Here is a 12629-nt window from a genome sequence, read left to right on the forward strand (position 1 = left end):
CGGAGAAAAGGCCAGGGGGCGTGGCATTGGGCCACACTGGATGGGGCTGCACAGGTCCGTGAGCCAGGGAATGGTCAAGTGTGAGGTCCACAGCCACGTGCCCATGTGTCGCGGAACTCCGAGTCCGGCGGCTAGCCGCACCCTCGCAGCTCCTTGCAGAAATAAGGCAAAATCTCTGAAGAGTGAGCCTTCCACATGCGGGCCTCCGGAGTGCCGCCATCCTGCAGATGGTGACTTGTCCTTGGAAGCTACAAACTTGTGGAAACTGGAGGTCTGAGTCAGCCACCACGAGAAACAGGAAGGTTTCCAGCACAAAGGCCTCGGTAATAGAGGGGACGAGGGCTTGATGTTTAAAGTGACACAGTGGCAAAAGGAGGAATGGAAATCAAAGGAAAGAATAAGACACAATATATTAAAAACATTTTTTAAGAGAATAAAACAAAGCCCCTAACTGTAATCATTAAGTTAAAAGCCCAGTGGAAATGTTAAATAGCAAGCAGCATAAATTCTCTAGAGAACTGTGTGAGCCAGTAAGTAGATCTGAAGACGTAATGAGAATCCTGCACAGGGATGGAGAGATGGTAGTTGGGTAGAGAAGTTAGAATGACTGGCCCCGAAGGGGTCTAACAGGAGCTCCCAAAGGAAAAAGAATGTCTCTTAAAAGCAGCTTGAGAGAAAGGCAAATGACCCCGAGGTCAGTAACTCTGCGGACTGAGAGCAGAGGCCAGACCACAATGGAATAAAGTCTTAGAGTTGTTGGCTTCATTTAAGTAACAGCCTTAAATTATCATTTGGCAGTGAGGACAAATAAAAACATTTTCACACAGAGAAAAAGCTACCTGTGCACCAGCAGACCGCAGTGTAGCCAGGAAGAAGGGATCTCGGTGCTGGAGGAAGAGTGGCACGCAGAGACCTGGAGAGGTCTTATAGATCAGCGACGGTCAGTAAATTGGGGAGGGTTAAAGATTAAAGTCCTGGCAACTCGTAGAAATGAGAGGGCCATGATTTGAATTCATACTTCCTGAGATCTTTGACCCCTGTCAAGAGTGAGGAGGAGGGCCAGGAGTGGTGGCACACACTTGGAATCCCAGTGGCTCAGGAGGCTGAGACAGGAGGATCATGAGCTCAAAGCCAGCCTCAGCAATGGTGAGGCCCTCAGCAACTCAGTGAGCCCCTGTCTCTAAATAAAATACAAAATAGAGCTGGGGATGTGGCTCAGTGGCAGAGCGCTTGCCTGGCACAAGTGAGGCACTGGATTCAACCTCAGCACCACATAATAAATAATGTGTCCCATCTACAACTAAAAAATGTATTTAACGGGGCTGGGGTTGTGGCTCAGTAGTAGACGTTTGCCTAGCACGTGTGAGGCACTGGGTTCAATTCTCAGAACCACATAAAAATAAATAAAATAAAGGTCTATCAACATCTAAAAAAATTTTTTTTAATATACATATATATTTTTAAAAAGAGTGGGAGGGATATCGAGTTTCTTGAGACTTTGAGTCAAGTAGACATGTTCAGTGTTTAAGGGGACCACCTAAAAGAATAGCAGTGGAATCCAAAGCTTTCAAACCCACAGAGGGAAGAAATAGGGAATTAAAAGCCCAGATCATTCATATAAAAGAAAGAGCAAGTAAAAAGCGTGGTAGATAGAAAGCCCTAAATGTAATAGAAATAAATCCACGTGGGTCACAGAGAATAGACTAAAGGTGCCGGTTAAGACATGGTTCTCAGACTGGAGGACAGCAGAGCAAACCCCTCAGCGCTGAGGAAGTTCCATGCCCCACCACAACACAGGCAAGCAAGGGCAGAGGCAAGTCCTCTTCAGGCGTTGGAGGACTTAAGAATGGGGCCCCGTGGGCCTTTCCTGGGGTTTGGGAGGGCGGGAGGGCAGGCTGTCCATCAGCATCCAGGAGGTTCTCTGGGAACCAGGAAACAGGACCTGACGCAGGTGACCAGCGAGTGCACTTCTGCAGGAGAGGCTTCCACGGGAGAGACAACCAGAAAAACCCGATCAGCTAGGCCATGGTTAGAAAAGTTCCAATGGGAATCTGGCAAAATGGGCACTGTGTGTGCAGGCAGTGCGAGGAGGACAGTGTGTGCAGAGCGCCATTGGCCTGCTGTGGCCCTGCGGCACCACACAGACGAAGGTGAAACATCTGTGACCGGCTCAGAATTCCAGAGCAGACGTTGTTTGGATATGTGGAGGTAAATGCAGGTTGAGCATCTCTAATAATAAATTTGAAATGCTCCAGAATTCAAAAGTCTGAGCGCTGACGTGTGGCCATGAGTGGAAGAGGCCACACCCGACCAGTTGGAGCGCAGTGCAGGTGCACTGAACTCCTGCATGGGGTCCTGGGGGCGCCGGGTGCTTGCCTGTCCCCAGGGAATCTCATCGTGCATGTTGTCTGAGGGATCCTCGGCCTGTAGTCAGAAGGCTGCGGAATTCGAGGTTGCTACCTCAGGGTTGAGAGCATAAGGTGAGGGACTGCTGTCTTTTGTAATGATTTTTTTTATTTTTATGTATATTACTTTGATAGTATTAAGTAGATTCTCTCAGGTGTGGTCGCTCACGCCTATAATCCCAGTGACTCAAGCTGAGGCGAGGATCATAAATTAGAGGCCAGCCTCAAATTTAATGAGACCTTATGGAAATTTTTTAAAGATGGGAGGGGGTTCCTGGGGACATGAATTCATGGTTAAGCCCCTGGGTTAAATCCCGGTATCCCACCCCCAAATTAAGTAGATTCCTGGGTTGGGGATATAGCTCAGTGGTAGAGTGCTTGCTAGCATGCATGAAGCCATAGGTTGATCCCAGTACCTCCCCATCAAATCGAGCTGGTTCTTTTTAAAGAACTTACTGTAAGGGCTAGCGATGTAGATCAGTGGTAAAGCACCCTTTAACTGGGTTCAATCCCTGGTAGCCCCACACCACAGCCACTGAGGCTTCTGTTCACACTACCCACAGGACCACTGAGCCAAGGTCATCAGGGGTATCATTCCTAGGGCACTGGATCTCAAGTGCATGGGGCATTGCTGACCAGTCTTCCTTGACACGTCCTCATGCCTGGGCTTTTCCTCCAGGATGTCTCTAGTGACTCCTTGGGTCTATCCTGTGTTCCAGGATGTGTGGTGAGCAGTGCCCACCAAAATCTAAACCCCATGGGACAGACAGGAGAGACGGAGGTACTGCAGCAAAGGGAACAGTGAGCCCTGTGGAGAAACGAATGAGGAGTGGCTCTACCAGGGGCTGTCGGAGAAGGCTTTTCTGGGGATGACTTCTTTTTTCTTTTGGTTTTGCAGTACTGGGGATTGAACCCAGGGGTTCTACCACTGACCTGCACCTCAAGCTCTTTGGGTTTTGCCAGGTTGCCAAGGGCAACCTTGACCTTGCAATCTTCCTGCTTCAGCTTTCTGAGTAACTGGATTGCAGGCATGTGCTACCACACCCAGCTTCTGAGCAGACTCGGATGCATCTGCCTGGGGTCCATGGAAAAGCCATGACTGTTCTCTCAGGCAGCTCCGGCTTCTCCTCAGCTGGCCTGAATCCTCTCACCCTGCTCTTGACTGTGGTTTCCTGATGTTTCATTAGCACCTGGCATAGGGTCTGCCAACCTAGTAGATATCTAGTTTATTGAGTGACTGAATGACTGAGTAGATTATTGACTGTAGAGCAGGTGAACATCATATCATAAATGAGAAGAAGCCAACTACGGGGTGTGCAGACTTGCTACAGGGCAGTTCTGTGTCTGCCAAGCCCCTGGGGGAAGAGAAATGACACTTGAGCTCAGGCTCAGGTTAAATGGTAGATGCCTCCTGCTCACAGCCTCTCTCTGTCCTTCGTGTCACGTGGACTTTGGGGCACGGTATCTGCCTTTCATGACAACTCTCCCCACTGATGAATGAAGTAACTAAAAGTTGGGAAAGCATGAAGGAAGGGTGGGCATGTGGTGGGGACAAGAGGGAACCTTTGTGGCACACCCGCTGTGGACCATGCTTCTGTGCTTAGCACACAGAGCGGAACCCTGGAAGCCCTGACTGTGGGCCTGCCTACACCCTCCTGTGGCATGGTTGTCCCTTGAAGGAAGGACACAGCAGAGACATCTCCATCTGTTCCATCTTCCTGCACTAGGGGTTTGTGGTCCTATTGGTTCATTGGAGGAGGAAGGACTACTTCCATGTAGTCTGGTATTGCCTCCTTTAGACCCCACCCAGGGGCTGAGGGAGATAGATGCAGCCCAGGCAGGAGAGGAGAGCTGTCATTTACTCCATAGAAGAAGGTACCGCCCTTCCCGCCCATGTTGCCCTTCCACCCACCAGCTGTAACCTGTTAATGCATCTCAGTGGCGCTAGCTACTCCAGCCTTGGGACTGAAGAGAGTCTCTCAGAACCTGCTCTGGCAGCATCCCTGAGGATGACTCAGGGCCTCCTCTCTGGAGGGTGGAGACCATGGTGCCGGCCACAAACTTAACAGAGGCTATCACTTCATTTTACAGTGTTCTCTTGTAGTTGGACTCAGCTCTAGGGAACGAGCAGCCCTGCACCTTTCCCACGTCTGTCAGAGAGGAAGGGCCTTAGAGACGAGTGCACGGTACCGATGGGTGTTTCCTCCCACCTCTGGTTCAAAATCGGTGGTGGCGAGTCTCTCTACTTTGTCAGCCAGGCCAATCACTGTGAGCTGCTTCATATTTAAGTTTAAATTTGCTGGGAATCATAGCTTAGAAGGCAAGTACTTGACCCCTTCCTGACCTAATTCTGGTGATGTGGAGCTGAAGGAAGGGAAGACACTAAGTGAAGGTCAGTGTTGGGAGTCCAGGAGGGTGAGTGGCAAGGCCGTCCGCTGGCTCAGCAAGGTCAGCTCGTCCTTGGGCTCCTGTGGCTGGGGCTGTCAGCGGTGAGGGCAGGCCTGTTTTGCAGGCTGTTGGGACCATCACCGAGTGGTGCACGACTCCAGCTTGCTGTCCCTCCAGGGGCCTTGTGTCCCCTCTTCCTTGCCTTTCTGCGCCCTTACCAAGGAACAGAAACCCTGGTGGTAACTTGCTGCGCTGTCCTGCAGTGGTGCGGGGGGCAGGAGTGGGGGGAACAGCCTGCTTTGACCTGGTGGTTCTGGTGTGTCATGAAGCCTGCCTGTTCTTGGGTGTGGCTTCCCCTGCCTACTTGGGGTTTGCTCAGCCACCTTTCTGGGGAAAGGTCTGGTACAGTCTTCCCTGACTACTGGAACTGATCTGAAAGCACAGGAGTAGAGCAAAAGGGTCCAGGAGAGCAGGACTCCGCACCTCACTCCCTGCGCCCAGCCCCCTTCAGTGGGACCTGGCCCTGAGGAAAGCACGGCCTTGGATCAAGGCTCTCGTGTATTATTTTTACTGCCTTTTCCTACCATATTTGCATTTTTAAAAATAGCAGTGCTGAGTGAACCTTTTCCTTGTGAGTCTGTGGAAGCTAGGATGATGCATCTCTCAGATCGAGGCTATCGATTAGCCGCCAGTTTCAGCGTCTGGAGCACCCAGGGTGCAGGTGAGGCTGAGTCCTCGCCTGCTGTAGAAGGAGGCAGCAGCTCCTTGCTGCTGGGGCTTGCTGACTGGTTCCTAGTCAGGGCAGGGGAAGGAAGTGACAGGAGCACCTGTGAGGCAGGGTCCTGGGCGCTGCTGAGGATCTGGCAGCGGGTAGCATCCCCCGCCAGGGAATGCTTTCTCGGCTCTGGGGTGCCTGTGTGTGCATAGTGCCACGCTTCACGTGCTGGCTGGCCCGCTCCTGCTGGTACCCAGCTCTAAGTGTGGGCTCCCTTGGCATGGGCCCAGAAAGCTGCCTTCCCAACCATGTCCCCTGGGCTCCAAGAACTGTGCTGGCTGAACCTGCTCCCTGCCACTGAGCAAGCACCTGGCCTGGACGAGACTCTGCGCTCAGCCAACAGGGTTGAGCCTCAAGGCGTCCCAGAGCCCTGGGCTTTGTTCTTGGTATCTGCTTGGGAACCGGCCCAGGGTGGGTTTGGGGCCACATCTGTTAGAGGCTTGCTACTCATTCATTTTATTGCTACTCATGTGTTGTGTATCTGTCCCATGCGCTAAGCCACTGGAAGGTTCTGTCCAGGGATGCCGAGTTGTGGATATCGATGGAGTCTCCCTGCGCTAGTTATTTGAAGCCATTGTGCTTTTACACCTTGGTGCACAGATTTCTTTGAGCTTTTTAAAATTAAAATTAGCCAGGAGCTGTGACTCACACCTGTAAATCCCAGACTCAGGAGACTGAGGCAGTAGAATCACAAGTTCCAGGCCAGCCTGGACCACTTAGCCAGATCCTATCTCAAATTTTTAAAATAGGGCTGGGGATGTGACTGAGTGTTGGAGCACTTACCTATGACGTGTGAGTCTCTGGGTTCAATCTTCAGTACCTCAAACAACCAGTAACAATGCAGTTCCACTGGGGATTCTAATAAACAACCACCCTAAAATTTGTTCTTCCTTCCAAGGGACCTTTTGGGGGCTGCCTCCATTTTTTGCTTCAGAGTCTTGCTAAATCAAATGTATAGATTCCTCCCTATTTTCGTGGGCCTGATTTGTTGCCCTTTTGCAGACCAGCAGCACAGCAGCGTATGGTCATCCAAACACCACCTTGTGGTTGCTGGTTGCAAGGCAGGGGCAGGAAGTCTAGACGTGGGATTGTTCAAGTAAATTGTATCTGTCATTCCAAGCCCGCCAGGTCTGTGGGGAGTTCCATTGTGAGACCAAAGAGCCCTCTGGAGACCATGTACTGCCAGAGGAAGGAAAGTTTGTGCGTGATTGTGTAGGAAAAAATCATCAGAAAGCTGGGTCCTGGGGTTTGGTGCTGGAGTTTGGTGCTCTGCCTGTCCCCATCTCAGGCATGGAACTGAGTGTGAGGCTCACTCCAGGCCAACTCAGTTCTGCCCTCCCCACTGCGTGTACATGTCCTCTGCCCCTAGTGCAGATAGGACCTTCTCCTGAGGAGCCCAGGGGGTCCTGCACATGCTGTTGCTGTGGCTGAGAGCCCTTGCAGAGCTCCGTGCTGAGCAACTAAGCGACTGCAGGCACTCTGAAGCACCTTTACTCAGGCTCTGCCCGAACCCCGTTAGTGGGGTGCGTGTGTCCCTGCTCATAAAGCTGAGGGAAAGAAAATTTTGACACACAAGCAAGAAGGTAGGTGATACTCTGAGAGTTCTTGAATTGTCTTCAAGCAGCTCCCCTGGTGTGACTAAAACCCCTCTGTGTCACCTGAATCACCAGGCTGCATGTGTTCACTTTGGTCTCTTGTCTCATTCTTTGTAAATGTTATTTCCCATGCATTTGGCTTCTCCAGCCGAGCTGTTAGTTCCTTGGGAGAGAAACTGTGTGGGGTCTCGCCAGGCCCTGCCCTGGTGCTCTGTCTCAGGAACCACCTCAGGCAGTGATGACAAGAAGTCCTTTCTTTTCAGTTGACCAGCTTTGGAAATGACAGGGGACAGACTCTCCAAATGAACAGCCCAAGTATGTAGGGCACAAATGTGGCACTGAGGTAGGAAGAGGTGCTAGGCCGGTAGCAGTCAAGTCCCCTGGAGCTCTGGGACCTTGGAAGAGCTTGTCCAACCCAGTACTGCCAGTCCCTGATGAGGTATCTGGTGCCCAGGGTGGACGTGGCACCCTCAGCATATGTAGCTGGGGAGTGGCAGCCTCAACAGGACCTGGCTTTTGTGGGCCCTGCTCAGACCCTGGTTCCTTTGTGCCCCACTGCCCATATCTCCCCCATGAGGGTGGCCTCCATGTGGTTGGCCTCATCTGTGGCACCTGTGCAACTCAGCAGGTCCTTCTCCCGTCTGATTATACTTTTTAGTTAGTGTTTTCATCCTGGCTCACTGTCCTGCGATGCTTTGGTTGTGCCTTGGGAGAAATGGAGGTGACAGGATGGGCAAAGTTCCTGGACTTGGTGATCCAACAAGAAGTGACATCAATGCCCAGGAGCCATTTTGGTCAACCCCAAAGTCTCCAGGCCATCTGGTGCTCCAGTAATGCCAGTACCCCTGATGGTATTCATTTCATCGGCCTGGAAATAGTAACTGCAGGTGTTGAGAAGCCAGTAGAGGCTGGTGCAGGTTCAGGGAGGGTGCGTTTCTCCACATGGGGTCCCTGGTGCCCGAAAAGCCCTGCCCACTGAACTAGAGCATGGCCGCTGCAGGAGAATGCAGGTTCCCCCAAACGAGGTTTTCCCAGAAGCATCTCAGAGGGATGCAGCCCCATTCAGCAATTTCCTTTCTCCTCCCGTGGTGTCTTTAAAGCACCAACCAGATGACCAGGTTTAAGGTTATGTGTCAGGATCACTCTGGGAACTTTTCCCAAATACCTCTTTTCAGATGATTGTGCTGGGGACAGAGTGAGCAGTGGACCTGAAGCAAGGCCCTTAACAGCCCCCCACCATACCCACCCTGCTAAGAGCTACCACATCTGGGGACATGTGTGCACACAGATCACCTAGAGACATGCAGATTCCCAGGCAGCAGGTGGCACCTGAAAGGCTGTACTTCTAGTTAAGTTGGGAAGAGGTGGGGCTGCCAGGCCAGGGGCCACACATGTCTGATGAAGATGAGCAAAATAGGGCTCTGGTTAGTACCTGGGTGACCTTGGACAGGTCACTGACTCTCCAAGCTGCCCAGCTGCTTTTGTGGAGTGAAAGCAAGGGAGCAGTGCCTCACCAAGGGTCAGAAGAGGCAGAGATGCACAAGGGCTCTTCCCTGGCACAGTGCAAGTTCCAGAAGAATTAGTTCCTTGATTACCACCCTAGATGACCTCAGACAGGCAGGATGGGTGCAGAGGCAGTGGGCGCTCTCTGAGCCTGGGCACTTGGCCAGCCCCTGCTTACTCCTGGGGATGCCTGGCAACTGTAGGACAGCAGCCCGTCACCTGTAAAATGGTCCAACCAGGTCCTCTGGTTAGGTGCTGATAGTGCATCAGGCTGGGCAGAAATACCTGTGGAGACATGCCGTGGAAGGCCTGCTGCACACATCCATACACATATCAAACACCACAGCATTTCAGAGACCAGCCTCCATGCCCGGGCCTCCTGCTGGTCTCCTGCCAGGGGCAGCTCCCTGTCCTTCCCCTTGTTTAGCAGACAGCTGGACTCAGGCCTCTCTCTGCCCCTGGCAGTCCACACCTCCTGGCCATTCCAGCAGGTTGGCATTGCAGGTACAGTTTCTAGGCGGTGATGGCACTGTGCCACATCACACCCTACTGCAGGCTTCCAGTGTGTGGTGTGGGGCAAGAGGGTCCCTGGGGAAGGCCCTGCCCTGGAGTTGAGAGTACTAGGGGAATAAATGTCATTTTGTCCTCCCCATCTAAAATAAGTTCTCTAAAGCCAAGGCACATTCCCATTTATGTGCGTGTGGTGTTATCCTGAGTCTATAGGAAGTACTCAAAGTCCTGTGGACTCCATGGACCTCGTTCTCAGAGCTTTTGGGGGCTGTCTTCTGGAGCACATGATTGGTGGGATGTTGTAGCTGGGGACACCATTTGTTTTACTTCCTCCCTTCCCTCCCCCAAGCATGTGAGGCCCTCTGGCCACATGTTTTGCTGGTAAAGGCTTCTGTCCTCAGGTGGGCAGGTGCTGATTGCTGGGTTAGCAGAAGCTTAGCCACATGATGGTCACCTGCTCTGAGAAAGTCCTTACACTGGCACCAGCTAGAATCCCTGACCAGTCAAACCCTCAATCGTGTGAACTACAGTTAGCAAGAAGCTGGAAGAGGGGCCAGCTCCACAGGAAGCCCCATTTTCTGCACTCCTGATTTTACTGTTCTGACTGACACAGTAACATTTGAAGTAAGGCCACAGTTACAAGTTTCCACTAGTGTCTAGGTGTGAGTGTGTAGGTGCCGGTTTTGTGTGTGCTTGCCTGCAGGTGGCCTGTGTGCTGATGAGAGGGGATATCTCTCCCTTGGCAGAACTGGCCGAAACCCTAGCCAGAGAGAACTCCTGGGGCAGGACATGAGGGCTGAGCACACACTCGGGCCGGGTGGGGATTCTCAAGCTTCTTGACAATGACCCACAGTAAAACAAACATTTCTGGGGTGACCAGGGCACGTGTCCTTGGTGGATGCACCTGAGAAGGCTCCTGGCCTGCACTGCCCCACTGCACATGTGGAGCCCTGCAGACGCTTCCTTTTCTTCAGTGTTGCTCATGGCCCGCTAGCTCCATCCCATGCCCACCAAAGGGACATGGCCCATGGTTTGAAAGCTGTTGCTCAGGGACTGTCCCTTCTAGGATTTCCACCACTTTTTCAGAAGTCCACATCAGGTTAAACTTTCTGATTTGGCAAGAGTGGCAAGGGTCTCAGGCCACCGTATTGCAGGAGCACTGGGGGTGAATGACCCCACCCCTGTCTGGATGCCAGATTCTTGTAAATCCTTTTAAGACAATATACAAGGTATGTTGCTTATTGTACGTTTGTGTTCTTGTCCAGCCTGTGGTCTGTGGGTGGCACTAAAAAAGATTGAGCCTAGGCTTCAGCAGCGTTCCTGTTGAATGGTTTCCTCTGCCCACCCCACACTGAGTTGGGTGTCTCCATCAGAGGAGTGTCTGTGTGCTCTGGCACAGTGCCCCACAGCCTGTGCCGTCGGGCAGCCACTCCAGGAGCCACACCCATCTGCAGGCAGTATAGTGGGGCCCGTCAAGCTCAGGGACAGCAGAAGAACCAGGGGGACCTTCCTTGGTGCCCGCAGCCTTGGAGGTGGGAGGGTGAAGGGAGGACTGCTGGGAGCTCTGGGTCCTCTCTGTAGAAGGAAGCTCTTCCTGGCCCACTCACCATTGTCTCATGTCATCCTTCTCTATGTCTAGGACTCAGACCCAGCTCAGACTATATGGGGTGGTGGGGCAGAAGAGGTAGTGTTTCTCTGATTTTTTTTTTTTTAACCCTTTAGGAAGTAGCAAGTTGGAATTTTAAAATTCCTAATACGGGTCTGGTCTCATATTCCCTTCAGGAATCTGTGTTTTGAGGCTGCCTGGGTAAGCAGCTTTTTTCCTGTGTGTCTGCTGGGTTTCCAAGTTCTCAGGCCTGGTTCAGTCCAGTGAAGGTAAAACCTCACTCTTTGAGCAAAACCCAAACTAGGGGCCATTGCAAACTGTCCCCAACTTTCTTTTCACTCTCCAGGGACCGCGTGTGGACTGGCCGTCAGCTTGGCCTGCTGCTGGGCCTTTTGTGTTCGTAACTATTCACACTTGTGAGCTGAAGATCTGGCACTGATAACATCACTAATCCCCAGGAAAAGTAGGGTGGCTAACTTCTGAGATTGAAGAGCACCACATCTCTGGGCCTTCCCTGGTGTTTGACACAGTGGGTGACAGTGATGTGGCTGGTGGTTCCCAGCCTTGAGATACACATGCTCAGCCTCCTGGAGCCCTTCCTTTGGACTTCCTTCAGCTCTCTTGGAATGAGGAGCCCCTTCAGTGTTCCAGATGCTGGTGCTAGTGACCAGGTACAGGCCAATTCTTACCCCCGGGCAACTCTTGGCCTCCACTCAGCATGCCAGCTTCAGGGCCACCCACTCCTACAGACACATGCAGTTCAAGAACAATTCAGGTTAAGTGTTTGGTTTAACTTCCTTCCTGTCATCAACCTTGGTTTGCCTTTTCTATTCTTGGAATATAGACATAAATTTCAGTTCTGCTGTCGTCAGCCAAAGTCAGTGTTATGAATGAGGGTCTGGGCCAGAAATCACAGGACAAGCTAGCTGCTCCTGGTGTCTTGTCAGGGACAGGCCTCCAGATTGCCTCTCAGAATCAGTGTGCATCTCGTAAGGAGGTTGGTGGCTTAACAGAACAGGCATCTGATGAACTCAGTTCAAATGGGGGAAGGACAGAAGTGCCCATCTGCCCTCCTGAGTGGCCCATCTACCCGTCCCTTGCCATTCGGATTGCTTCCTTATTTAAGCTCCTCTTCTCTATACCTCAGAATGTCTCCAGGAATCCCATACTGCAATTTTTATGTGTCATTTAAAAAAATAAAGGGGAAATGCAGAAGAATGTATCCAGCGGAGGGAGGTCCTTTGACCCATCTGGTCTGCACTGTGCTGATCTTGGCACCTTTGTCCCTGAACAGCCTCAGGGCTCCTCAGCCTGGGAGTGCTGATGCTCTGGTCAGATCATCCTGTGCACTGTGAGATGTTCAGCAGCACTTCTGGCCTCCTCCAGATGTGACAACCTAGAATGTCCCCATTTCCCCAGATGTCCTTTGGGGGCATGATGGCTCCCAGTTGAAGACCCCTGGGCTAACTGTTCTCCTTGCACCCTTTCCGTGTTTGCCCAACAGCCAGATGATCTGGTTACTTTGCTCAGGCCTGCAGGGGCTTCCGCCTGCTCGGAACAGAATCTCCAAGGCCCAGGTGACCTGGCTGCACTTCGCCTGCTCTTTTTTCTTTTTTTTAATACTTTTTTTAGTTGACAGTGGACCTTTGTTTTATTTATTTATATTTGGTGCTGAGAATCGAACCTAGTGGTCGCACGTGCCAGGCCAGCTCTGCCACTGAGCCACAACCCCGCCCCTCCCGCTCTGGAAGCCCTGCCGGCCTCCAGACGTGCTCACTCTGCCTGGGTCTCTATGACTGTTCTTGTCTCTGCTTGGAAAGCTCACTCCCTTATTTCATCCAGTTCTC

General features: G+C 52.0%; 1 protein-coding gene across 3 annotated transcripts in view; it reads left to right on the forward strand.

Moving 5' to 3' along the window:
- The window catches only part of UBE2O (ubiquitin conjugating enzyme E2 O), a 61668-nt gene that overhangs the window by 31615 nt on the left and 17424 nt on the right, over positions 1-12629 (forward strand). The window lies entirely within an intron of this gene.

Source organism: Sciurus vulgaris, assembly GCF_902686455.1.
Source record: "Sciurus vulgaris genome assembly, chromosome: 3".
NCBI classification, from domain to species: Eukaryota; Metazoa; Chordata; class Mammalia; order Rodentia; family Sciuridae; genus Sciurus; species Sciurus vulgaris.